This window comes from Rattus norvegicus, chromosome Y (genome assembly GCF_036323735.1).
Source record: "Rattus norvegicus strain BN/NHsdMcwi chromosome Y, GRCr8, whole genome shotgun sequence".
Classification (NCBI taxonomy): Eukaryota; Metazoa; Chordata; class Mammalia; order Rodentia; family Muridae; genus Rattus; species Rattus norvegicus.
Window position 1 is genome coordinate 19947188 of NC_086040.1, and position 20418 is coordinate 19967605.

Below are 20418 nucleotides of genomic sequence, written 5' to 3' on the forward strand. Positions count from 1 at the left end.
GCATTTGACGTGTGCTGCATGGAAGGACACTGAGGATGCCAAGTTAACAGCAAAAAGACAGATATTTTCTGGTCCTGCATATATCCATGAATATAAAGTTTTTATCAACAGTGGTAAGAAGCAGGAGGTTTGGGGTCTGGGAAAAGAGAAAAGTAAGGTGGTTACTATGTGTAAAATACATGGCATCTCAGCTCCATAAATTCAAAGAGATCTGGGTCAGAGAGGGAGTGTAAGACACACAGCAAGCATGCAGAGCACTATACCAAAAATGGTAAAGTGCTAAATTTTGTGCTGTATATATTTTGATATCAAACCATACCAAAGAAAATAAAAAAAAAAAACAAATAAAGAACCATGAGTGTGTATAAAGATCTGCTGAAAGAACTTTGAGGCACTCAATATTCAACACTAAATAAATAATCTCAAATAAATGATGACCCACTTACTCACAGAGCTGGCCACCAAGTGATGTTGAAAATAGTATTTTGAAACAGCATTGAATCCCATGGCAAGTGTTCATTGCACAATATGTGGAAAATATTTGCATACTTTTTTTTCAGTGGGAACCAAGCTCTTGTTACAGTTCTTCATGCATTTGTGTGAACATTCAGCTTCCTGAGGTCCAGGCTCACTGACCATTGTTTTCCTGCTGCAACGACAGCACTGAGAGCAGTGAATCATAAATGGCTGTTGTCCAGTGAATGAAGAAGGAAGTGAGGGTCTAAATACCAATCAAAGAGTACAAATGGAGGCATCCATGGCTTCAGCCTCATATATAGAAGAGGATGGCATTGTCCGGCATCAATAGGATGAAAGGACTTGGTCTTCTGAAGTCTGGTTTCCCTAGTGTAGGGAATGCCATAGTGTTCAGTTGGGAGTGGGCAGGCAGGATTGGTAGCAAACTCACAGAAGCAGGGGTAGGGTGGATGTGAAAAAGAGGAACCAGGAAAGGGTATGACATTTGAAATGTAAATACATAAAATATGCAATTAAAAAGGAAGGAAATGAGTGAGAAAGAACAGGAGGCTTACCTCAAAGAAATGAGAGAGCTTGTAGATTCTGGTTTAAGTTAAAAGATTCAAGAATCTTTGTTATGTATGAAAGGTAAGGGTCAGCAGACTCTAGTGTTTCATGTTTTTAAAAATTTATTGAAATAATAGTTCCATTTTCTTATATGAACACACAAAATCATTGGAAAGAAAAATGGGCAGCTGGTTTTATTGGTTTAATTGTTTCTAGAATCACTGGCATATATTCCAACATAGCTTAAAGCACTCTCAGAAAGATTTTAATGGGATAAGACAGCAATAGAGAGTATTTGTTCAGTGTTGCGATACAGGTATCTTCCATGTATTTTCAGTCACATACAAACATCCTTTTAAACTGTGAAAATATAAAATTATTAATTGATTGAATTAAATCCTAAGAATATAATTCCTTACATGAAGCAATACTGTCTGTGTGTATGACTTTCACTCTTAGAATAATATCAGGAGATGGATTCATTTAAAAAATTGTTAAAAGTGCTGTGGTATAGTGGAGGAATACAGCATCTACAGTCTTACTGTGTGGGATGGAAAACTGGCACTCCATTATCTAATCGTAAAGCAAAGACGAATGTAAAGAGACAAATACCTTGAGAAAACACTCACTATAAAATATAAACTGCCCTTATACATTCAAAAGAATACTATAAATATTTTAGATCTTCTAAAAGGACATAAGAATGATCATTTTAGAAAGGGTTCATATTGCCATACAATATATTTTATTTAAAATTAAAACTCACACGTGTGAAGTTTTGTTTGGTCTGAACTGTTTTCCAGCTAGCATGCATTATCTTCTACCTGACTTACCACTTTAATTATAATCACTGATTTTTTGCAGCTTTCTAAGTTGCCAAATATTTGTCTGCTCCGTGATAGCAACAACCATTTGTGTGTGGTTGTATTTGTCAAACATGTAGAGCCAGGATAAATCTGATGTGTCACGGTGAATGGAATTGCAACAATAACCAAAGTTTACAGGATATATTTTGATATTAAGTACAAGCATAAAGGAAACTCTGTAGTACAATGATTTTTGCTAATTTGTTTGTAAACATTTTGAGATAAAAATGTAAAAGCAGGTGATTTGAGAAAATGAGAATACCAAATTACTAAAATGCCAGATAATATAGGATACTTATTCTGAATTGCAGGGGAATTCAAAATCAAAATTAACAAGAGGTATTTGATGGGATGGCTATTGTGTATGCAATATTTCTTTATCACAGAATTGTACTCTTACATTAGTACTCGTTGGTACATTAAAAAGCAAAATGACCAAACTGAATTTTATTTCTTGTAGGACAGTTAAAAAAGAACCCAAAAGCTATCCTTTCAAAATTATTTTAAAACTTATTTTGCATTAGATAAATATCTCCTTTAATAAGAGTAGAATGACTTTTTTCTAAAGTACTTTTGCTAACTTGAGACTTTTAAAAATGAATTTTGCTTTCTTTTTCCAGAATCCAATACCAATGTACCAGAAGAAAGTCCATCAGTAGTGAGAAAGATAATTGCTGCAGTTCTTCAATACTCATTTCCTTTGGTAAGTGGAATTTAATCCATATGTTTCAGAATTAATCTAACTATTGTAATTCCTATCAGTAGATGTAGAAGAATCTATAATATAAGCAAATGCAATTCACTGCTACAGTAAAATTTCATTAAAGTAAAACCATATCTGCAAGCTATAGGACGTTTTCCAAGAATTCCAAATGACATTCTTACACAAATTATTTTTAGAATAAATGTTGTAAACAAAATACATCCATAAAACTAAAATCTTTGGAATTAAGTTCACTTTAAATTCAAACTTTCTCTGTAGATATAGAGTCTTATTAAATAATCAATTAATACTTTGGAAGAATAAAAGAAAAGATGGATGGTGTTGGGTAGCTGACATCAATCTGATGCATCAACCTCTTTGTGGTAATCTAATAGATATAAATTTCATTCCTTCCATGAATGTTTAACCAAGACTCATCCATTGTAATATTCCCAGCCTTTTGATTTTTTTCCGGATATCACATATCCCTTATTGGTTGAATAAAAAAGTGGTCACTATGTCATGATAATAGACTTAGCCTTAGAAATTTCCTGTATGTTGCTACCTCTGAATAATGAAGTTTGAATCAGATCATGCAAGTTGACTCCACAGAGATGTCATCCTTCTCTAATTACCATTTGCAAACTTTTGTCCATAATACTATGTCTTAGCCAGAGTTTCTATTGCTGTTATGAAATTCCATGACCAAGATGGAAAAAATAAAGTTGGGGAAGAAAGTGTTTATTTTAGTTAACATTTTTTGTTACATTTTATTTAATAGAATGTTACAATCCAGATGTCATTCCTCTCCCAGCCCATACTCTGACATCCCAAACCTACTCCCCTCATGCCCATCTGAATGAAGCTGTCTCCCACTCCACCCTCAATCTACAGGACCTCTCCACTTCCTCGGGACTCCAATCTCTTGAAAGTTAAGTGCCTCTTCTCTTGTTGTGTCCTGACCCAGCACTCCAGTCTTAGAGGCCTCAAATTAGCTGGTGAATGATGCCACATTGATGGCTCAGTGTCTGAAGAAAACACTGGAGTCCAGGTTAGTTAACATTGCTGGTCCTCCTACAGGGTTGCTCCTCTCCTCAGCTTCCTCCAGTTTTTCCCTAGTTCAACCACAGGTCTTAGCAGCCTCTGTTCATTGGCTGAGTGTAATTGTCTGCATCTGACTCTTTCAGCTGCTTGTTGGGTCTTTCAGACTGCAGTAATGTCAGGTCCGTTTTGTGAAGATGACAAAGTATGAGCAATAGTGTCAGGAATTGGTGGCATCTAGTTAATCTGGTTCCCAGATATGGCAGGTCATTGGAATTCCTTTTACTCAGGTTCTCCTCTGGTTTTGTCCCTGAATTTTTTCAGACAGGAACAAATATGGGTCAGAGTTTTGATTTGTGGATTGAAACTCTATCCCTCAATTGATGCTCTCTCTTCCTAGTGGAGGTAGACTCCACAAGTTCCCTCTCCCCTCTCCTGGATATTTCATTGAGTCCTGATAGTCTCTTACCTGTCAGATCTCTGGAATATTATAGAGCCACCCCCGCATCCACTTCCATGTTAGCTCCTGAGGTTGCCTGTTTCCATTTTTTCTGCTAGCACTCAGGGCTTCAGTCCCATTACCCATCAATACCTGACCATGTTCCCCTCCTCCCCTCACTATCTGATTTCTCATTCAGGTCCCTCACTCTCCCCTCCTGTGCTTCCTTATTTCTCCCTTAAAAGTGGGATTGAGGCATCCTCACTTTGGCTGTTCAGCTTGTTAAGTCTTTATTTTTCCTTTTTTTTAAATTAGATATTTTTTCTTACATTTCTAATATCATTCACTTTCCCAGTTTTACAGTCGTAAGACTCTTATCCCTTCCCCCACAGTTCTAAATGATGTTCCCCCTCGCCAACCACCCCCATTTCTGCCAACACCTTCATTCCCCTACATTGGGGTTCTAGCTATAGTAGGCCCAAGACCTTCTCCTCCCATTGTTGTCCAACAAGGCCATCCTCTGCTACCTATGCAGTTGGAGCCATGTGTCTGTTCATGTGTACCCTTTGAATGGTGGTTTACTGATGGTGAGCTCCCTTTTGTTGGTATTGTTGTTCCTATGAGGTTTCAAGCTCCTTCATCTCCTTCAATCCTTTCTCTTATTCCTCCAACTGGGACCCTGTTCTCAGGTCAATGGTTGGAAGCCAGCATTCAGCTCTGTACTTGACAGGCTCTGGCTCTGCCTTCAGAAGACAGTAATATATGATTCCTGTCAGCATGCACTTCTTAGCTTCATCGTTCTTACCTTGTTTTGGTGGATATATATATATATATATATATATATATATATATATATACACATTCATACGTACATACATACATACAAATACATACATACACATACACACACACACACACACACACACACACACACACACACACATATATATATATATATATATATATATATATATATATATATATATATGTATGTATATATAGGATTCCCAGATGGGGCAGGCTCTGAATGGTAATTCATTCACTCTCTGTTCCAAACTTTTTCTCCATATACCCTCATATGAATATTTCCCCCTTTTAATAAGGACTGAAACATGCACATTGATTGTCCTTTTTCTTCAGTTTAATGTGGTCTGTGAATTGTATCTTGGGAAATTAGAGCTTTTGGGCGAATATCCACTTATCAGTGAGTGCATACCATGTCTATTTTTTCTGTGATTGGGTTACGTCATTCAGGATGATATTTCCTAATTCCATCCATTTGCCTATTAGAACAACAATACCTACCAACTAGAGCTCCCAGAGTCTAAACCACCATACAAAGAATACACATGGACACATCCATGACTCAATCCTCATACGAAGCAGAGGGTGGCATTGTTGGGCATCAATGGTAGGAGATGTCTTTAGTCCTACCAAGGCTTGACCCACTATGGTAGGGAAATGTTAGGCAGGAGGGCAGGAAGGGTGAGAGGATTAGTGAAGCAAAACCCTTATAGAAGCAAGAGGACTGGCATGGGGTAGGGCATTCTTGGATGGGAAACCAGGGAATAGGAAAACATTTGAAAGGTAATAATATATTCAGTAAAAAAAATAGTTATTTCTGGGAAAAGGAAAGACAGTTTTCTTGTTAGTAAAAAATTACTTAATTGTTAGCATGTGTATATCTATATCATATATTTTTGAATATGGGCCGTGAGTAGGTTAAAATGAATCCAGAGTCACTGGAACCCCTGGAGCTAGATTTAGAGGCAATAATGTGTTCATGACATGGGTACTGGGAATCCATCTTGGATCACTTGTAAGAGTAAACTTTGCTCTTGAACACCAAGTAATTCCAGCACTGAAAGATTATTAGTTGTTTACATCGGTGTAACTATCTGTTAGGCCAATCACAATATAGACAAAAAACAATTCTCAAGAGTACTTGAGCAGGACAAATTGAACATAGTGTTTGTTTTTAATAAAAAAAAATTCGCAAAAGTGGATTCTCAATTGAGGAATTTTGAATGACCTAGAAGCACTTAAATAAATGTTCACCATCTGTAGTCATAAGAGAAATTAATATCAAAACTATCTTGAGATTCCACCTTACAAAAACCAGAATGGCTATGAAAAAAAAAAACTCTCGTGACATCAGATGCTGGTGAGGATGTGGAGAAAGAACTCTCCTCAATTGTTGGTGGAATAGGTAGCTTGTAGCACTACTCTGCAAATCACTCTGGTGCTTCCTCAGAAATTTGGAAACGATTCTATCTGAGGACACAACTATAACACAACTGGACTTATATCTAAAAGATTCTCCAAAATAGAAGAAGGACAAATGCTCCACTATGCTTATAGAGTCCTTATTTATAAGAGCCAGAAGCTGGAGAGAACCCAAATGTCTCTCAACAAAGGATACAGAAAATATGATACATTTACATACTGGTATACTACTCAGCCTTTTCAAAAATGACTTCATGAAAGTGTTAGGCAAATGGATGAACTAGAAAATATCTTCCTGAGTGAGGTAACTCAAATACAATAGGACACACGTGGTACATACTCACTGATAGGTGGATATTGGTCCAAAAGCTCATAATACATTAGAAACAATTCACGGACCATATGAAGCTCAGAAGAATGACAAACAAAGTGTAAATGCTTCAGTCCTTCTGAGAAGGGATAGCAAAATATTCACAGGATGAAATATGGAGAAAAATTATGGATCGGGGACTACAGAAAAGGTCATCCAGAGACTGCCCCTTCTAGGGATCCAACCCATAAACATTCTCAAACCCAGGGCCTATTGTTGATGCCAAGAGATGCATGAAGACAGGAGCCTGATATGGGATTCTCCTGAGAGGTTTTACCAGAGATTTACTGATACAGATGAGGTTCTTAACTTATAACCAACTGATTGAGCACAGGGACCCCAATGGAGGAGTTAGAGAAAAGAAAGAAGGAGCTTAAGAGTTTTTCAATCTTGTAGGAAGAACAACAATATCAACCAAACAGGCCCCCACCCCATTGAGAACGCCCAGAGATTGAACCACAAACCAATGTGTACACATGGCTACACCTGCTTATGTAGCTGAGGATGGTCTTGTCAGGCATCTATTGAAGAAGAGACCCTTGACCTAGTGAAGGCTGCTTCCCCAGTGTAGGGAAATATCAGGGATTTGAAGTGGGTGTGGGTGGTGGGAAGGGGGAGCATCTTCATTGAAGTAGGGGGATGTGGTAAGGAAAATTGAAGAGGGGTGACCCAAAAAGGAATAATATTTGAAACATAAATAAATAATGTATCCAATTAAAAAAGTTTAAGAAATTGAAAAAAAAAGAAAACTTCCAACTGTAATGCATTTTCTTTCTTTTTTAAACTTTTTGGATATGTTCTTCTTTACACTTCAAATGCTATTCACATTTCGGGTTTCCTACCCATAAGGCCCCAATCCCATCCCCCTTAACCTTCTTTTATGAAGGTGTTCCTCCAACCCCTACCACTTTTGTCTCCCCACCCTGACATTCCCCTATGCTGGTGGTTCTAGCCTTTTCAGGACCAAGGGTGTCTTTTCCCATTGGTGCACAACAAGGTCATCCTCCGCATACATATATGCAGCTTGAGACATGGGTCTGTCCATGTGTAATTTATGGGTAGAAGTCAAAATTTTTATTATTTATTTACTTTTACACTTCAGATTTTGTTCATTCCTGCTTTACTCCCTGACATTTCACATCCCATACCTCCTCCCCACCTAATTGTTAGCTGCATCTTTTCTAACTGAAACCAGAAACAGGAGTCTCTCCTGTATGTGTGCTGGAGACGTTATCTCAGCTGGTAAATATTCCCTGGTTGGTGAGCAGTGTCTGAGAGATGTCAAGGGTCTAGTTGCACCTCCTGGAGGGATGCCCTCATCCTCACCTTCCTCTACCTTTTCGCTAATTCATGCAGAAGACTCAGCAGCTTCTGTTCATTTGTTGGGTACACATACACGCATCTCATTCTTACAGCTGCTTGTTGGATGTTTTTTGTGGGGGAGCAGTCATGATAGTTCCTTTATGTGAATGCCCAATAGCATCAGTACTGGTGTCTGGTGTTGGTGCAGACATTAGATCCATTAGAGCTGGATCCCATTTTGGCTTTCTGTTCCTCAGGCTTTTCTTCATTTCCATTCCTGGATCTCTTTCAGACATGAATAATCATGAGCTTTGTCTGTAGGATAACAATCCAATCCCTTATATTATGAAGTGTCTTTCTGCTGGAGGTAGATTCAATAATTTCCCTCTCACCACTGTAGGGCATTTCATCTATTCACCCATCCTGGAGTCCTGAGGGTATCTCCCTTCCCTATACACTCTATAAAATCCCCCTAAGCTCCTTTCTCATTGGTTCGCCTGTTTCCCTTATTTCTGCTGGCCCTCCGGTTTCAGTCCTTCTTTCCCACATAATAGAAAAACATGTCCCCTCTCCCCAATCCTTTACCCTTTATCCCTCCTCAGTCCCACCCTCCATCTCCCCTTCTGGTTTCTTTCTTCTCCCTCCAAATTGGATTGAAATGTTTCCACTAGCACCCTATTCCTTGATAATTTCTTGAGTTCTGTGGCCTGTGTCTTTAGTATTCTTTACTATGATTGTCTAATGTCTACATATTATTGAGGATATACAATGATTGTTTTTTGGGTCTGAATTACCTCACACAAAGTCATATTTTCTTAACACAAATGGATAATTACATCCATTTGCCTACAAAGCTAAGGAAGACACTTTAACAACAATATTAGGTACTTTTCTTTCTTACATTTCAAATTTTTTTCACTTCCCGGATTCATGTCCAAAATCCCCCATCCACTCACCTCCCACTACCCCATATGGTGATAGCCCTACACATTCTTCTTACCACTCCCCCTATTACCCTTCACTAGGGTCTTATCTTGGCAGGATCAAAGGCTTCCCCTTCCACTGGTGCCCCAACAAGGTTATTCTTTGCAACATATACAGTTGGAGCCCAAGATCAGTCCATGTATATTCTTTCAGTAATGGGTTAGTCCCTGGAATCTGGTTGGTTGTAATTTTTGTTATCCTGGAGGTGCAAGCTACTTTAACTCTTCCCATGCTTCTAATTCTCCAAGTAGGTCCATTTCTTTGTTCAGTGGTTTGATGCTACCATTGACCTCTTTATTGGACATGCTCTGGATGTGTCTCTCAGGAGAGATCTATATCTGGTCCCTTTCATTATCTATTTTTAGCTATATCAATCCTATCTAGTTTTGGTGGATATCCATAGATATAAATATAGATATGGATATGGTTATGGATATATATATAATATATATATATATATATATATATATATATATATATATATATATATATATATATATGCCACATGTGTGCCAGGCTCTAAGTGGCCATTCCTTGAGTTGCTGCTCTAATATTTGCTTCCATATTTACTCCTATTTATATTTTTCCCTTTTTAAGAAGGAGTTGGAGCATCTGCAGTTTGGTGATTCTTCTTATTGAGCTTTCTGAGGTCTGTAGATTGCATCTTGAGTAATCAAGCCGTTTGGCTAATTTATCAATGAGTACATACCAAGTGTGTTTCACTGTGATTTAGTTTCCTTACTCAGGACGATATTTCTAGTTCATTTCATTTGCCTGTGAATTTCATGAAGTCGTTGTTTTGGTAGCTGAGTAGTATTCCATTGTGTAGTTGTACCACTTTTTTTTGAATCCATTCCTCTCTTGAAGGGCATCTTGTTCCTTTCCAGATTCTAGCTATTACAAATATGGCTGCTATCAACACAGTGGATCATGTGTTTGTTTTTTATGTTGGACCATCTTTTGGTTATACGCCCAGGAGTGGTATAGCTGGGTCCTTAGGCAGTGTGAATTCCAAATTTCTGAGGAACCTGCAGACTGGTTTCCAAAGTGGTTTTACAAAGTTGCAATCCCAACAAAAAGGGAGGAGTGTTCGTCTTTCTCCACATCCTCACCAGCATCTGTTGTCACCATATTTTTTTTAACTTGTCCATTCTTACTGGTATGAGGTGTAATCTCAGGGTAATTTTGATTTGCATTTCCCTGATGACTAAGGATGTCGAACATTACTTTTGGTGCATTATGACCATTTGATAATCCTCAGCTGAGAATGTTTCGCTTTGTACCCTACTTTTAATAGGATAATTTTTCTCTTTTGTGTGTACCTTCTTGAGTCTTTGTAAATTGTGGATATTAACCATCTCTCAGATGTAGGATTACTAATGACATTTCCCAATCTGTTGTTTGCTCTTTGGTCCTAATGACAGTGTCTTTTGCAAGGAAGCCATTTTCTTAAGTAGTGATGGATGTAGGGAGGGATTATGGGTGGTATCATCCTTGGGATTATGTTTTCAGGTCCTTGGGTTGGAAACAGGCTGAGTAAGCCATGTGACTCACACTAGTAAGCAGCATCTCACCTAATCTCCCTGGACCAATTTTTGGACTGTAGGTTCCTGCCCTGCTTAAACTCCAGTCCTGCTTAAACTCCTGTCCTGACTTCCTTTGGAGATAAGCAATGATGTGAAAGAATAAATCAGAAAACCCTTTCCTCTACAAAAAAAGAGATTTTTTTGTATAGAAATTTTCATGAAGAAAGTGTTAAAGTTGCTTTTAGAGTTCAAAATAGCACAATTTTGACTATAAAACAAGGGATTTTTTTTTGAATTTTCAATTTTTTTACACTCAAGTGTTTGCCCCCCTCCTTGACAACCATCGCACAGGTCCTCATTTCACTCCTTTCCATCTCCAGATATTTCTAAGCTCAGGAAATAAGAACAATGGCAGCCCCATTCCTACCAATAAGCATGCCTTTCTTGCAAAAGCTGGCCTGGTAATCAGGTGATGATTAGTTCCTTGTACATATTATCCCATCAGTTTACTGATATGATTTGATAAAAAATAATCTATAGATGTGCACTGTGAGAATTCAATGAAGAAATGGCTAATTGTTTTATATAAACATTTACTTTTATAATTCTTTTAAGAATTTCATAAGATTGCTTTTCAGATAAACAATATAGTAATTGTTCTTTTCTTTGTAACTGCAAATTGCATACTGCCAGTAAGAGACACTGGCTTAAAAAATTACCTTGGTTGCTTATACCTTGTTAAGCTATAACACGTTTCTTAGTTAGAAATGTGTGGTTCTTCGCAACAATTCATCGTTTTAAATCCAAAATTTATAAACAGTTGATCATGGTGAGATATTGGGGAGATGGTTTTTCTTATATGTACTCATATTACACTAGAAGAAAATAGAATATAATTACATTTTCATTTTTATACTACTTCCATTTGCTGGAATATGTAAGAAATGCTTGACAATAATAAAGTTTAGAATTATTCTATTCAAATAATAGCATGTGTGCAAAGTGGTTGAAGATTTGCTTTTCCACCAAATGTGTAGATGTGTATGCATTTATTAAAAATTGGTACATCTCTTAATGGTTGCTTCTTCCACTAAATCTGTAAATGAATCTGTACCTGCCTTATCTACTATCAAACCAAATCTCCTCCTTAAATCACTGAACACATTGTCCTAGCTAATCTTAGACAAACAGGCATGCATACAAATGCTTATTGATGTGGCTTGAATATGCATGCAATCCTAAACCCCATATCTACTCCAATAAGGCTACACCTCCTTATACTGGCTAAGGTCTTATGGGGACCAATTACATTCAAACCACATCACATACCTAGCTACATGCATACATACATTCATAGATGACAACTAAAGAAAGACGGAAATAAACAAAGAGAGTGATATATAGATGATAGGAATTTGGAAACACAAGGACCTAAGTTCATTCATACATATTTACATACATACATACATACATACATACATACATACATACATACTTACATACATACTTACATACATACTTATATACACAGATGATCGATAGACAGACACAAAGAAGGGATCATATTTTAAAAATTATTCCCGGGGTGGGGGATTTAGCTCATTCGTAGAGCTCTTGCCTAGCAAACACAAGGCCCTGGGTTCGGTCCCCAGTTACGAAAAAAAAAAAAAGAAAAAAAAATTAAAAATTATTCCCTTTAATGATAATCTAAAATCTACTTCACATAAACACACACACACACACATACACACACACACACACACACACACACACACACACACACACACACACACGCTGAACATAGTTTATTATCCCCAATTAAAACATAAAGTTGGGACAATCAAATTTCAAATCTTCTACAAACACCTTCACAAAACACAGTATGTTGATGGATATAGATTTGATAGGTAATCTAGGGTTTCCTTTTTTCTGGCTGTTTCTAGGGATTGTACCCTAAAAACTCTTTCCCATATTGTTCATTATTTCAGTTATTGCTGTGTACTAAATGATACTTTTAATTCAATGGACAGCAATGCTACAGAAGCTGTTTTTGGTGCTGGAGATATTCAATCATATACTCTCAGCTCCAAACCACATCTTTTAAAGACACATCAGTAAGAAATGATCTTCCAAATGACTTCAAATGAAGCTGTCACCCAGTGAAAAAGAGCACATAACAGGAAATAGATTTGTATATAAAATATATACTCAATTGAAAATTTGTCAATATGAATACATTTGTAAAAGACATTTACATAATGCTATGTCTTTGGAACACTAGGGAAAGATATGTATACATTGTGATTTCCAAATAGAATAGAAAAATGTGAAATATTTCACCAGCAAGTTGTTGGTTTTTATTGCCAGTAGATGACTATCACTACGCCGAAATTACCAGACGTCCTCCTCTAAAATTACAAGAAAACAACATCACCAAGAACACAAAAACAATCAAAGTAACCATGACATCTGTGGAGTCTTCAGGAAGAGGTGCAGCAACTTGAACATGGTTCCAAGATGTGGATTGGTATGTAGTGCTTTGTCAGCCTGGAAGGTTTGCATTTAACCATCCATGTATGGTCACGATGTTTGGGACCATTCCAATAATGATGAATACCCTGAAGATGATGAGTGCTATTCAAGAACCTTGTTCACTGAAGACCTCAAGCCTGATTGAAGGGACGTTTTATTGATGAACAGGAGAATGGCCAAAGCCACTTTGTGCACATTGTGAAAATGGGGTGCCTATTTGAGCAAAGTGTAGACCTGTGTGGACAGAAGGGAAAATTGAGGTCTGTTAAATAAAGATGTGGGTATAGAGATCCCGTGTAATGGGAAAGTAATGTCTGAAGTGCACTTGGCCAGAGATGGAGTTTTAAGATTCCATTAGAGTATGTGATCACTGTTGATGTCTTCATATACAAACTGAAAATGTCCCAAACACTAGTCAGAGACTGATTACTGGAGAGAGACAAAAGGACAAGGAGCATTGGGAAGAAATGAGGCCTGAAGAGCCATTAAAATTATACAAGAATCAGAGTGTCAGAGGGGAAATATGTGAAGGTATCTTGGGTTGATATTGGAAATCTAAAAACCTTTGATGAGGGAACCAGCATATTAGGTTGGGTAAAGTTTAAATTTGCATACTCTTTCCTTGACAAGAGGTCAAAGACCCAGCCTACCTCATGCAGTGGAGCACATTCCAATGACAGTTTTTTCAGTCACTAGAGCATCATCAGAGACTAGAGCATCTTCCCACTATAGTGAATTTGCTACACAGTCAGTTTGCAGTCTAAGCGTTCATAAAAAATCTGGGTGACAGTCACATGTTGGTTCACCTCCTCAAACATATCTTCACTTTCTAGGTATGAATGGTGGAGAACTTATCATTTTGTTTTCTTCCTGAGACAGTGACTTTCTGTTCTGAACTGTACTTGCTAATCCTGGGTGATCTACAGGCTCTTTCTGGAGGATGGAAATATTATAGGTTCTAAAATTTAGAGTTGTTTGTGTGTGTGTGCGTGTGTGTGTAAAACTTCCTGTATCAGAGGAGGACAATACGACTTCCTCCTTGGTCAGAAAAGCATACTTGAAGACTGATTCGGAAAAATGAAATCTGAGGGCCATTGAAAATATTCAGAGGTAAAAATAGAAATTCCTTGGTCAGAACAGAAGGACTGGAGGCCCAATTAAATTGACTAAGTAAGAGCACTCACACAAGAAAATATATAGAAGGTCTGAAAGCCTTTTGGATTGTGGAGGTCAGTAGAGTTTTATTCGAATAGGCAGGGTTGGGATCCTTTGATGAGAAGACAAATATTTGGGGTATAATTGGAGATTGGAAACAGTCTAAAAGCCATTTCTGTCAAAAAAGAGCATTCAGGGTACATAGGAGCAGTCCGTAGCAGGAGCTGGCTGGTTTTTTCCAGTGCCTAAACCTTGACAAAACCAGTACCATATCTCCCTGCAACCACATCCCATGGAGAAGAGAGCGGGATCTTCAGAAAGGCAGAAACTCCTGAGAGTCCAGAGGAGATAAATACTTTCTGCCCTCCTTCTTGAACAAAGAGGAAATCACCTAGTGCCATCTGTGCACCTTGGGCACAGGGACCTAGGAGAAGTCAGCTGAAGGACATTATTGTTGTCTGGCTGTGCTGAGAGCTGAAAACCAGTTCGTAAGAGTGCCTACACACTTGAAAGCAGAGGTAAGACCAACTTTTCTGCTCAAGTTACCTGCCGTTTGGACTCAAAGACACAAAGAGAAGATCGAATGTAAGAATAATAGTTATAAAAGAGAGTGAAGACTCCCAACATAAAGGGCCAGTAAAAATCTTCAAAATTAATGAAGAAATCTTCCCCAACCTAAAGAGAGAGATGTCCAAAAACAAGCAAGAAGCCTACAGAACTGTAAATAGAATTTACCAGATAGTCACATGATAGTCAAAACACCAAATGCACAAAATAAAGAAAGAAGTTTAAAGGCAAAAAGGGAAAGAGATCAAGTAACATATAAAGTCAGACCTATGAGAATTACACAAGGTTTCTCACCAGATAGTATGAAAGTCAGAAAATCCTGGAAAGATATTCTCAAGACCATAAGAGAATACAAATGCCACTCCAGTCCAGTATAGTCAGGAAAATTCTCAATTAACACCTATGGAATAATGAAGATATTCCAGGACAGAACCAAGTTTATACGGTATATTTCTACAAAACCTCCACTATGAAGAATAATAGGTAGAAAACTCTAACACAAGGAAGGAAACTACACCCTAGAAAAAGCAACAAACTCATCTTGCAATGAAACCAGAAGAGACACACAAAAATGATTATACCTCTAACAACAAAAATAAAAGAAGCAACTATCACTATTCCTTAATATCTTTTAACAACAATGGAGTCAATTACTCAATAGAAAGACATAGAGTATCTGAATGGATACATAAAGAGGTCCAAGCATTTTTTTGCATGTAAAAAAAAAAAAAAACCATCTCAGAGACAAAGACAGACACTACCTGAGAGTGTTAGGCTAGAAAACAATTTGAAGCAAATGGTCTGATAGAAGGAAGCTGGAGTTGCCATTCTACTATGGAATATAATCGACTATCAACCAAAAGTTTCCAAACTGGAAGGAAGGAAATTGCATATTTATCAAAAGAAAAACCCACCAATAGGAACTCTCAATCCTAAATATATATGGTCCAAATACATGGGCACCTGAATTCACAAAAGATACCTTACTAAAGCTCAAAGCACCCACTGCTCCTCAACACCACATTCTCATCAATAGACAGATCATGGAAACAGAAATTAAACAGAGACCTAGACAAACTAACAGAAGTTATGAACAAAATGGACTTTATAGATTTTTATAGAATATTTCATCCTAAAACAAAAGAATATACCTTCTTCCCAGTAACTCATAGTATTTTCTCCAAAAATGATCATATAACCAGTCACAAAACAGGTCTCAACAGATCCAAGAAGACTGAAATAAGTCCATGCATTCTATTAAACCATGACGGACTAAGGCTGGTCTTCAGTAGCCACAAAAAACCTGAGAGACCCCACACATACATGGAAGGTGAACAGTGCTCTACTCAAAGACAACTTGTCAAGCAAGAAATAAAGAAAGATTAAAGTCTTTTTAGAATTTAATAAAAATGATGGCACAACATACGTATGCTGTACTAAACAATAAAAGAACTTCTGGGGAATCACCATTCCTTACCTCAAGGAGTATTACAGGGCAATAGTGATTAAAAAAACAAACAACAACAACAACAAAACGTTGTATTTGTACAGAGCCAGGAATGTTGATAAGTGTAATATAGAATTGAAGACCCCAAAACCAACACACACATCAATGGTCACTTGATATTTGACAAAGAAGCTAAAACTATCCACTGTAAAAAAAGATAGGATTTTTAAAAACTGGAGGGCAGCATGTAGAAGTATGCAAATCAATTCATTTTTATGTCCCTGTCCAAAACATAAGTCCAAGTGGAACAAAGACCTCTACATCAAACCCAATATACTGAAACTAATAGAAGAAAAAGTAAAGAGTCTTGATCACATGGGCACTGGGAAAAACTTTCCTGAACCAAAAAAAGTGGCTTATACTGTATGATCAAGAATCAGAAAGGAGACTTCATAAAACTGGAAAGCTTCTGTAAGTCAAAGGACTCTGTTATTAGGACAAAACAGCAACCAAAAGATTGGAAAAGGATCTTTATCAATCCTTTACCTAATAGAGAGCTAATATCCAAAATATACAAAAAACTCAAGAAGTTAGACACCAGAGAGCCAAATAATCCTATGAAAAATGGGCTACACAGCTAAACAGAGAATTCTCAACTAAGGAATATCAAATAGCTGAGAAGTGTGTCAAGAAATGTGCAACATCCTTAGTCATCAAGGAAATAAAAATAAAAACATTCTTGAGATTCCACCTCACACCTGTCAGAATGGGTAAGATCAAAGACACTGGTGACAAAAGATGGTGGTGAGGATATGGAGAAAGAGGAACACTCCTTCATTGATAGAGGGATTGGAAACACATATGATCACCCTGGAAACATTAATCTGACAATGGAACACCTGTTGGAGGAATTACAGAAACGATTGAAAGACCTGAAGGGGCTGTCAACTGCATAGGGGCAACAATGCCCAACAACAAGAGATCCCAGGGAGTAAAGCATCACTCAAAGTATATACATGAATTGACTCATGGGTGTAGATGCATATGTAGCAGAGGATGGCCTTTTTGAGCACCAAGGAAAGGGAAAACACTTAGTCCTGCCAAATGTGGACTCCCAGTGTAAGGAAGTCCAGAAAGACTAGACAGGTGGATGATGCAGATGGGAACACCATTATCGAAGAAGGGGAGGGAGAGCAGAAAGGGGTCTAATGAGCAGGAAACCAGGAAAGGTGATATTTGAAATTAAAATTAAAAAATCCAATAAATGAAAAGAGGATACTCAGATTCTTTTGAATAGGTGGAGGTATATCTTTCTTTTTCTTTTAAACATGGGAAGTATTATTTAATTTTCCATTTTTTTTATTTAGTATTTCTTATTTACATTTCAAGTGTTAGTCCCTTTCCGTTATCCGGGCAAAAAGCCCCCTAATCTCTCCCACTCCCTTCCTTTATGGGTGTTGCCCTTCCCACCCTACCCCCATTGCTACCCTACCCCCAACAATCTAGTTCACTGAGGGTTCAGTCTTAGCAGGACCCAGGGCTTCCCCTTCCACTGGTGCTCTTACTAGGATATTCATTGCTACCTATGAGGTCAGAGTCCACGGTCAGTTCATGCATAGTCTTTAGGAAGTGGCTTAGTCCCTCGAAGCTCTGGTTGCTTGGCATTGTTGTTCATAAGGGGTCTCGAGCCCCTTCAAGATCTTCCAGTTCGAGCAGCTCTCTGCTCCCAGACCCGGTGAGAGAGAGACCCAACCGCCTGGTCAGGTGGGCACTCCTGAGGCTGCAGAGCGGAAGAGACCACCAACTCTGCTCACCCCTGCCCACATCCCTGGCCCAAGAGGAAACTGTATAAGGCCTCTGGGCTCCCGTGGGGAAGGGCCCAGGAGCAGCAGGACCCCTGTGCCTGAGACACCGCCGGAACCTGAAAGAAACAGACCAGATAAACAGTTCTCTGCACCCAAATCCCGTGGGAGGGAGAGCTAAACCTTCAGAGAGGCAGACAAGCCTGGGAAACCAGAAGTGACTGCTCCCTGCACACACATCTCGGACGCCAGAGGAAAAAGCCAAAGACCATCTGGAACCCTGGTGCACTGAAGTTCCCGGAAGGGGCGGCACAGGTCTTCCTGGTTGCTGCCGCTGCAGAGAGCCCGTGGGCAGCACCCCACGAGCGAACCTGAGCCTCGGGACCACAGGTAAGACCAAATTTTCTGCTGCAAGAAAGCTGCCTGGTGAACTCAAGACACAGGCCCACAGGAACAGCTGAAGACCTGTAGAGAGGAAAAACTACACGCCAGAAAGCAGAACACTCTGTCCCCATAACTGACTGAAAGAGAGGAAAACAAGTCTACAGCACTCCTGTCACACAGGCTTATAGGACAGTCTAGCCACTGTCAGAAATAGCAGAACAAAGTAACACTAGAGATAATCTGATGGCGAGAGGCAAGCGCAGGAACCCATGCAACAGAAACCAAGAGTACATGCCATCATCGGAGCCCAATTCTCCCACCAAAACAAACATGGAATATCCAAACACACCAGAAAAGCAAGATCTAGTTACAAAATCATATTTGATCATGATGCTGGAGGACTTCAAGAAAGACATAAACACACTTAGGGAAGCACGGGAAAACAGTAATAAACAAGTAAAAGCCTACAGAGAGGAATCGCAAAAATCCCTGAAAGAATTCCAGGAAAACACAATCAAACAGTTGAAGGAATTAAAAATGGAAATAGAAGCAATCAAGAAAGAACACATGGAAACAACCCTGGATATAGAAAACCAAAAGAAGAGACAAGGAGCTGTAGATACAAGCCTCACCAACAGAATTCAAGAGATGGAAGAGAGAATCTCAGGAGCAGAAGATTCCATAGAAATCATTGACTCAACTGTCAAAGATAATGTAAAGCGGAAAAAGCTACTGGTCCAAAACATACAGGAAATCCAGGACTCAATGAGAAGATCAAACCTAAGGATAATAGGTATAGAAGAGAGTGAAGACTCCCAGCTCAAAGGACCAGTAAATATCTTCAACAAAATCATAGAAGAAAACTTCCCTAACCTAAAAAAAGAGATACCCATAGACATACAAGAAGCCTACAGAACTCCAAATAGATTGGACCAGAAAAGAAACACCTCCCATCACATAATTGTCAAAACACCAAACGCACAAAATAAAGAAAGAATATTAAAAGCAGTAAGGGAAAAAGGTCAAGTAACATATAAAGGCAGACCTATCAGAATCACACCAGACTTCTTGCCAGAAACTATGAAGGCCAGAAGATCCTGGACTGATGTCATACAGACCCTAAGAGAACACAAATGCCAGCCCAGGTTACTGTATCCAGCAAAACTCTCAATTAACATTGATGGAGAAACCAAGATATTCCATGACAAAACCAAATTTACACAATATCTTTCTACAAATCCAGCACTACAAAGGATAATAAATGGTAAAGCCCAACATAAGGAGGCAAGCTATACCCTAGAAGAAGCAAGAAACTAATCGTCTTGGCAACAAAACAAAGAGAATGAAAGCACACAAACATAACCTCACATCCAAATATGAATATAAAGGGAAGCAATAATCACTATTCCTTAATATCTCTCAATATCAATGGCCTCAACTCCCCAATAAAAAGACATAGATTAACAAACTGGATACGCAATGAGGACCCTGCATTCTGCTGCCTACAGGAAACACACCTCAGAGACAAAGACAGACACTACCTCCGAGTGAAAGGCTGGAAAACAACTTTCCAAGCGAATGGTCAGAAGAAGCAAGCTGGAGTAGCCATTCTAATATCAAATAAAATCAATTTCCAACTAAAAGTCATCAAAAAAGATAAGGAAGGACACTTCATATTCATCAAAGGAAAAATCCACCAAGATGAACTCTCAATCCTAAATATCTATGCCCAAAATACAAGGGCACCTACATATGTAAAAGAAACCTTACTAAAGCTCAAAACACACATTGCACCTCACACAATAATAGTGGGAGACTTCAACACCCCACTCTCATCAATGGAAAGATCATGGAAACAGAAATTAAACAGTGATGTCGACAGACTAAGAGAAGTCATGAGCCAAATGGACTTAACTGATATTTATAGAACATTCTATCCTAAAGCAAAAGGATATACCTTCTTCTCAGCTCCTCATGGTACATTCTCCAAAATTGACCATATAATTGGTCAAAAAACGGGCCTCAACAGGTACAGAAAGATAGAGATAATC